Source organism: Mangifera indica, chromosome 15 (assembly GCF_011075055.1).
Source record: "Mangifera indica cultivar Alphonso chromosome 15, CATAS_Mindica_2.1, whole genome shotgun sequence".
Taxonomy (NCBI): Eukaryota; Viridiplantae; Streptophyta; class Magnoliopsida; order Sapindales; family Anacardiaceae; genus Mangifera; species Mangifera indica.
The window spans coordinates 13661247-13669755 of NC_058151.1; positions in this window are offsets into that span (position 1 = coordinate 13661247).

Sequence of the window (8509 nt, forward strand, 5' to 3'; positions counted from 1 at the left end):
TCTAATAATTTGCATCACAATCATTTGTTTTCAACTAGCTAAGACAAAGTTGACGAATGCCCTTAAATATTTACAGGAGATAATATATTTTTATTCGTGTAATTATTCAAGGGTTGACTAACTCCTTTGAAAAATTTTCAAATATAATTCTAATAATTTTATTTGTGTGTGTTTCAGAAGAGAGACTTGGAATATCTGAAAAAATGTGGTTTTCCTATCGGAGTGTATGGATGGCAATCATTTGCTTCGATGATTACAATTTTAGCCTTTGATTTGTCAATAATATTTTTGTTTGGATTCCTAGTTAGATTGAAGGAAAGGGAGGTGATATATTATAGTGCTATGATGGGGATTATTGTCGGAATACTGCACTTTGTCCGAGAAATTGAGTTAAAAGTTGATGAGAATCGAGGTAAAGGGGATGATAATTCATCTGTCCTTTGTCTTTAGATGATTTGTTTTGTTATTTCTTTTTTTTTTTAATTTTGTGTTTAAAGCCATGCGAGTCTTCAAAATGTTCTACTGTATAAATTTTTAATATTTATTTGTGTTTATTGATTGAAATATTTCATATTTATTTTTATATAAGTGAAAATTGGAGGATCAAAATAAAAATCTTGTGAATTTTTTTTTAAAATTTTAATGGCATATCATTGTAATTTTTTATATAATGAACTGTTTTTTTTTTTTTTTTCTGACAATTTCTCCTTTTTTTTTCATAGAATAAACATTCATTTGCTACTGAAAGTGATAGAGGAACAAAAGCTAAAGTAATTTGGCAGTAAGATGGTCTCAATAATGAATGTTTCACTTAATAATTTAATAAAAAATAAAAATAAAGTTTAACTATTTGTTACACTGATATTAATGGTTTTTAAAAAATTTAAATATTTATTTATCATATAATTTATATTAAAATTTTTAACTAATAATATTAAAATAAATAAAATTTTATTTTATGTTTCTACTTTAATTTAAAATTTTATAATTTCCCTTTCTAACAACCTCCCATATTGACCGTCGATTTGTGTGATTAATCAACAGTCATTACCACTTTTACCCCTCGAAGAGTCTTTTCCCGTTGCTTTAATTCTTAATCCTCCGTAAATGTCCTCTTTTATCGAAACACAAGGAAAAATGACAAACTGAATTATTGAACACTCTGAAAAGCAGTAGTCTTTGTTGCCCTAGACGTGGAAAAAACACAAACTGAACAAGAACAGAACTTCCTGCCAGTCGCTGTTTCTATAACAAAGGGAATAGACCCAATAGAGAACATCCAAGTGTTGAATAAAACGGCTCAACATAAAAACAGAGTAAATATAAAAACTTAAAAATTTTATTTTAAGAAGTAGAAACGACTCTACCAAAAAATGGGATCGACCCAGTTGAGGAAACAAGAAGATTAAGAAGCCCAATTGAGGAATTAAGAGATTTGGAGGAGACACAAGCGAGTGATGAATGATTTGAGGTTCTTGTAGTGTGAAATAATAGAAGAAACCATGGACAGAGAAATAGATTTGCATCTCATTGACAGAGTAAGATTTGCAAAAAACAATTTCATTTTAGTTATGTTGAAGAGTAATATACACATTTTTATGTGCATCTCATATGATAAAATTCAATATTAACACAGTTTTATTAATGATATTGATATATGTTTATAGTATAGATTTGAATTCAATATTAAATTCATGTATTTAGAATTTAAAAAATTATTTTTATACCAAAAAAATACTATAATAATTTTACATTTGAGAGAATTAATGAAAATTACAATATTAAATGAAAATTTAATATTTTTCTAAATTCATAACTATTAACTTTAAAAAATTTGAAATCCACCTATTAAAAGTAAAAATTAATGGAAAACGTTAGTTTGAAGGGCATAAAAATAATTTGATACGGTACGAAAGGAAAATAAAACCTGCCAGGCATTGATTTAGAAAAAACAAATAAATGCAGACAGCGTGATGTCAGGAAAATTCTATCTAAAATTTTAGAAACTAACATTTCACTTTTATCTAAAGTTTTTAAACTTTGAAAAGTAACATTTTCACCCTAAAACCTAGGGTTTTCATATTTTTCAAAACTCAGTCGCCCCCATAACTTTCAAAAATAGCAATTTCACCCCCACTCTTCAACTTCATCCTTCAACATCGTCTCTGGTCTCCTCCTTCTTCTGCGAAGACAGTGACATGACAAAGAGATATTTATCTCCTCGTCGCACAACCCAGATGATGAAGGATGATATTTCGTCACTCGTCGCGTTTGGACGACGCGAAGACAAAGCGTCGTCCTTCGTTTATTCTTTTAGATCTTGATGACGAGGCAACAAAGGTTATTTCTTCGTCGTCCTTTATAGCCAGAGAAGGGAGATCGATGGAAAGTGTTGGCTATCAGTGGTGGTCGGAGAAGGAAACAAACCTTAAAAGTGAAATTTAAACTTTTCAAACTTTAATAATAGGTTGAAGTGTTAGTTTTTAAAACCTAGAGGGGGAAAATGATAAATTTTTTAAAGTTTTAAAGTTTATAAATAAAATAACAATTTTACCATTGTCACTAATTGAAAATTTGGACTGCAATTTGGTCAAGTGTGAGAGTTTGAATTTTTCATCTTTCGTTGGTGTGACTTTGAGATTGGGTTAAAATTTGGATAGGAAATAGTCCTTTTCCCAATTTTAAATGATTAAATTGCTTCAAAATCAAACCATAAAACTTTAACTTGCCCTCGTTCTCTAATTAATTTTACTAGAACAGCATATGAATCTACTAATCATATTCAAAATTACAGCATAAATATCCAAATTTACACTTTTCCCTAGTAAAGCTAATAAAAAAGAAACCCAATCTTCAATGAATTTGAAAGAAAGTAATTGAAGTTCTTGCGAATTCAACGAAGGCTTGGTTACGATTGCGCCGACATTGTCTTGGTTTTAACGATCTTACCGAAAGGTTTACAAAGCTCAACGAGCTCCTTTTTCATGCACTCCCAAGGAAGGTTCTGGAGATGGAGAACCTTTGACGGGGTCTGAGTGTATCGAAACTGCGACTGGCTAGAGGTTGACATCTAGATTTTGAGGACTTTTAGCGTTTGAATATTCTTTGGTTGTCTGGAAAATTTGGTGATTTCCTCAGAAAAATTTTTTCCCTGAGGTGAAGAGTAAGTTTTTGTCGGGTGTTGCGAGTGTAGGATTTTATATCAATAAAACTATGTGTACCCACTTTGGATACACAAATGTATACACAATCATATGTGTCATCATGTGATTGGATAATTTTGAATTAACATTAAAACAATAACCAATCATATGATGACATATATGATTGTGTATACATTTGTGTACCCAAAGTGGGTACACATAGTATTGCTCATTTTATATTGGTTAGAAGATACGTTTGTTTCAACAAAATTACTAATTTGGGCTTGCAACGAAACAGTCTCTAGCAATAATCTGGGGAGGGTATTATTGGTATTAGAAGTCTCATTCAATTTTTTTTCTTCTATACTTTCCATAGTGCATGGATCTTGAACCGATCAGTATTAACAGTCAACACAATATAATTAAAATTTAAAATAGATTAATTAAATATATTTATTTTAATTAATTTATTAAAAAATATTTATCAAATATATTTATTAAATAATACTAAATCATAAAAGTTGTATGTTATATGTGTCTTCCTAACCTACCTCACAAATTCGAGTTTACAAAATAGTATGGCCTAGTAATTAGTTTTAAGTTTGAGTTTACATGTTTTGTCTAAAATAGATATTATCTTTATGATGGATTAAGTTTTACAATAATGTTCTTTTTATTTTTGTATAATAATTTAGATTTAAAAGGGATGAAAGTCTAAAATGTGATTAAAAATGATTGTAATATCTAAATCGTTCCTATAAATGATTTATTCCATTTCAATGCAATGATGGTATTAAAGTAACTTCATTTGAATTATTGCACTAAAAGATATAGTTAATACAATCAAAACCATATCAATAACCCAAATATAATAGTCAAGTCGTATATTAAAAATCTAATTTTTTATATCGTATATTGTATGATATATCTTTTAAAAAATAAAATAATTGACATATCATTATTTAAAAAAAAATCATAAACACTTCTAAAATTTTAAAATTTTTCATATACACTCTTACTGTATCATTTTTAAAAAAATATATATATGATATGTATCGATAATATGTATCATATTATTGGATATGTATCATATCATATGATACGTTTACTATATTGTATTAATTTAATATACCTTATAATACATATTATTTTTTACTTATATTATAACATATCATAAAATTCATATTGTATACGATAAGATATTAACAACTATAAGCCCAAGTCAATTAGTGAAATTGTTTAAAGTTTTTCTAATTATCGTAAGAAAAAATAAGTGAGAATAATTCATCTTACATAGTAAAATATAGACACATAAGGGAAAAAAAAAGTACTTACTGGGTATATGATGTGTAATCAACTAAATTTTGAGACACTCTTCAAACCAATCGTAAACTTTATTAAGATAAGGTTTTGTTTGATTTCAACCCTCAAATGTTTGAAGGATAAAGAGGTTATTAAACTAGTGCTTGAATTTAAAAATTTAATACTTTTGAGTTCAAGTTTGAGTTTTAGGGTGTTTAATTCATCAAATTTACAAGTTTAAAATTTTTGATACAAAATGATGTCGTTTTAATCAATTTACATTAAACGCATTGTTTTAGTAATGAATTGAGCTTAAAACTCAATTTTTTATTTATTTTGGCTTGATTACAATATCAAGCTAAATTTAATTCAAGCATAATTCAATACTATAGTTGAACTTGAATGTAACTTCTCTTAAGTCAAATTGAGTTTAAGTTGGTTTGAGATGAACTCATCAAGTTTAACTTTTTAAAAATTAATCAAATTTGAGTTAACCCAAACTCGAGCTGCCTACGTAACTCGAGTTTGTATATCCTCCTATTGACTTATTCTCACCCATCGATGAGATTGATTCTTTCTGATGAAGATAAAATTGTTTTTGTCAAATTAATTTTGTTTTGGACGAAAATAATTTCATCTTTTTCATAAACGAAGAAGGTCTCACACAAAAGATAAACATTATATAAAAATTTCTACATAGGGAACAAGTCTTTTAGTCATTTAAAATACATTTGGCTGAGCTTAGGGTCTACGGTGTGGCCTCTGTAATTGCATGGCCTTCTCTTTAAATATCTTCTTCTAATTAAATAATAGACTTAACTAAAAGGTCAAGTAGAAAAGACAGCTAATTCTGTGGTACCGAAGCAAGCCTTAGCAACAGGGAGCTGATGTTTTCTGTCATTTATACATCTGAAGATAAGGCAGATTGAGAAAAAATAATTCAGTGAATTTTAGGTTATTTAAATGGAGAAATCTCATTAAAAAAAAAGAAGACTAAAGATGATTTTATCTTAAACAATTTTTATAAATGATAATAATATTGAATTTATAAAATTTCACCTATAAAATCAACAACGATAAATTTGTAAATTTTTTAGTAAAAAAATTAAAAATATAAATTTACACAATGTGCAGGTTAAAAATATAACGATTGAAAATGATTTTATCCATAACAATTTTTATAAAAGATAATATTATATTTAAGAAAAATCAATAAATTATATGATGATAAAAACCAAAACAATTATATACTTCTACATGAAATTATCCTTTCTATTTGATTTTTTTTAGATAATCATTATCATTTCGAATGAATTCTTAGTTATCTTTTGTAGTTTGTAGTAATCTTTGCCATAAATACTCCCCTCAAAATTATATAAAGATCATGCAGGCTAATGAAGAACTAATTTCTAGTTCGTTTCATTTTCTTTGGCTGAAGATGGAGGAGAAACAGTTGCAGCATCTCACTCTAGACAAGAAAGAAATTTACCACACAGTACTTATTCTACTTAATCAATTTTTAACACCCATCTAATTATATTATTTATTATTATTTTTAATTATTTGGTTTTAATCTTTTAGGTTGCTTTGATTGTGTTTCCAAAATTGTTTTTATTCGTGGCCATTGTGTTAGTTGTTTGGGAATCTCCTCTTTCTCACCAGGAGAGACAGTATGTTGGAGCTACATTTCTATTTCTAATAATTTACATCACAATCATTTGTTTTCGACTAGCTAAGACAAAACTGACGAATGCCCTTAAATATTTACAGGAGGTAATATATATTTATTCGTATAATTATTCAAGGGTCGACTAACTCCTTTGAAAATTTTTTAAATATAATTCTAATAATTTTATTTGTGTGTGTTTCAGAAGAGAGACTTGGAATATCTGAAAAAATATGGTTTTCCTATCGGAGTGTATGGATGGCAATCATTTTCTTCGATGATTATAATTTTAGCCTTTGATTTGTCAACAATATTTTTGTTTGGATTCCTGGTTAGATTGAAGGAAAGGGAGGTGATATATTATAGTGCTATGATGGGGATTATTGCCGGAATACTGCACTTTGTTCGAGAGGTTGAGTTAAAAGTTGATGAGAATCAAGGTAAAGGGGATGATAATTCATTTGTTCTTTGTCTCTAGATGATTTGTTTTGTTTTTTTTATTTTGTGTTTAAAGCCATGAGAGGCTTCAAAATGTTCTACTCATGGTATAAATTTTTTATATTTATTTGTGTTTATTGATTGAAATATTTCATATTTATTTTTATATAAGTGAAAATTGGAGGATCAAAATAAAAATCTTGTGAAATTGTTTTTTTTTTAAATTTTAATGGCATATCATTGTAATTTTTTATATAATGAACGGTCCAAAAAATTAGTGGTCTCTAAAATAAAACTGTTTTTTTTTTTTTTCTGACAATTTTTACTTTTTTTTCATAGAATAAACATTCATTTGCTACTGAAAGTGATAGAGGAACAAAAGCTAAACTAATTTGGCAGTAAGATGGCCTCAATAATGAATGTTTCACTTAATAATTTAATAAAAAATAAAAATAAAGTTTAACTCTTTGTTAAACTGATATTAATGATTTTTCAAAAATTTAAATATTATCATATAATTTATATTAAAATTTTTAACTAATAATATTAAAATAAATAAAATTTTATTTTATATTTCTACTTTAATTCAAAAATTTATAATTTTTCTTTCTGACAACCTCACATGTTGACCTTCGATTTGTATAATGAATCAACACAGATTCATTGCCACTTCTACCTCTCGAAGTAGTCTTTTCCCGTTGCTTTCATTCTTAATCCTCTGTAAATGTCCTCTTTTATCAGAACACGAGGAAAAAATGACAAATTGAATTATTAAACACTCTGAAAAACGGTAGACTTTGTTGTCCTAAATGTGGAAAAAACAGAACTGAACAAGAACAGAACTTCCTGCCTGCCCCTGTTTCTATAACAAAGGGAACAGACCCAATAGCGAACATCCAAGTGTTCAATAAAACGCCCCAACAGAAAAACAGAGTAAATTTAAAAACTTTACAATTTTATTTTAAGAAGTAGAAACGACTCTACTGAAAAATGGGATTGACCCAGTTGAGGAAATTAAGAGATTTGGAGGAGATACAAGTGAGTGATGAATGATTTGAGGTTCTCGTAGTGTTGAAATAATAGAAGAAACCATGGACAGAGAAAGAGGAAAAATGAAATCTTCGTGATGGATGTTGAAATGGGTTCCAAAGAAACAGAACTCATAAAGGGATTTTTTAGGTTGAAATTGAATTGAGATTTTGGAGACAATGCACAAGTGTCAAGTTGGTGTTTATTAATTATAGTTGTTGAAGATATGGTTTTGTTTTTGTATTTTGAGATGTGCAAATTCGTCTGCATAAAATTTTCATCCTAAATCTAGGGGTTGGATTTGAGTCGAGTTAACTCAAATTGAATTGTCTATTTGATTCAAACAAGCTTGATTTAGACTAGTTTGAATTTGAGCTTAAAGATTTTATACTGTCAAATTCAAACTCAAGTCAAGAAATATTTAACTTGTCAAGCTCACAAATTTAGAAAAGTTTGATTCAAATTGACTAAAACAAAATTATTTTTATTAATATACATTAAAACGATATTGTTTTGACTGATTTTAGTTCAATTATAGGATAATATAATCGAATTCACTCCGAACTTGAGCTCAACCATCTTTAAGTCAAATTGAGTTTAAATTGGTTTAAGGTGAATTATCAAGTTTAACTCTAATAAGCTAAATCAAACTTAAACTGATTTAAATTAGTTCGAATTCATCCAAATTAAGTCGACTTTCTCTATGTATGACCACATAAAGCTCATTTTCCATGGGGATGCAGAATTACTGAATCTAAATCTAAAGGTTATTATATAAAATTTTCGTTAAAATTTCCTATGGCTGTGACTCAAACCAACCTCTCAACTTCAAATTTGATAAAATATAGTCTAAATTTAATATTTAATGATTAAAAAATTAAAATTATTTTAAATATTTATTTAAATAGTGCAATTAGGTTATTGGATCCGT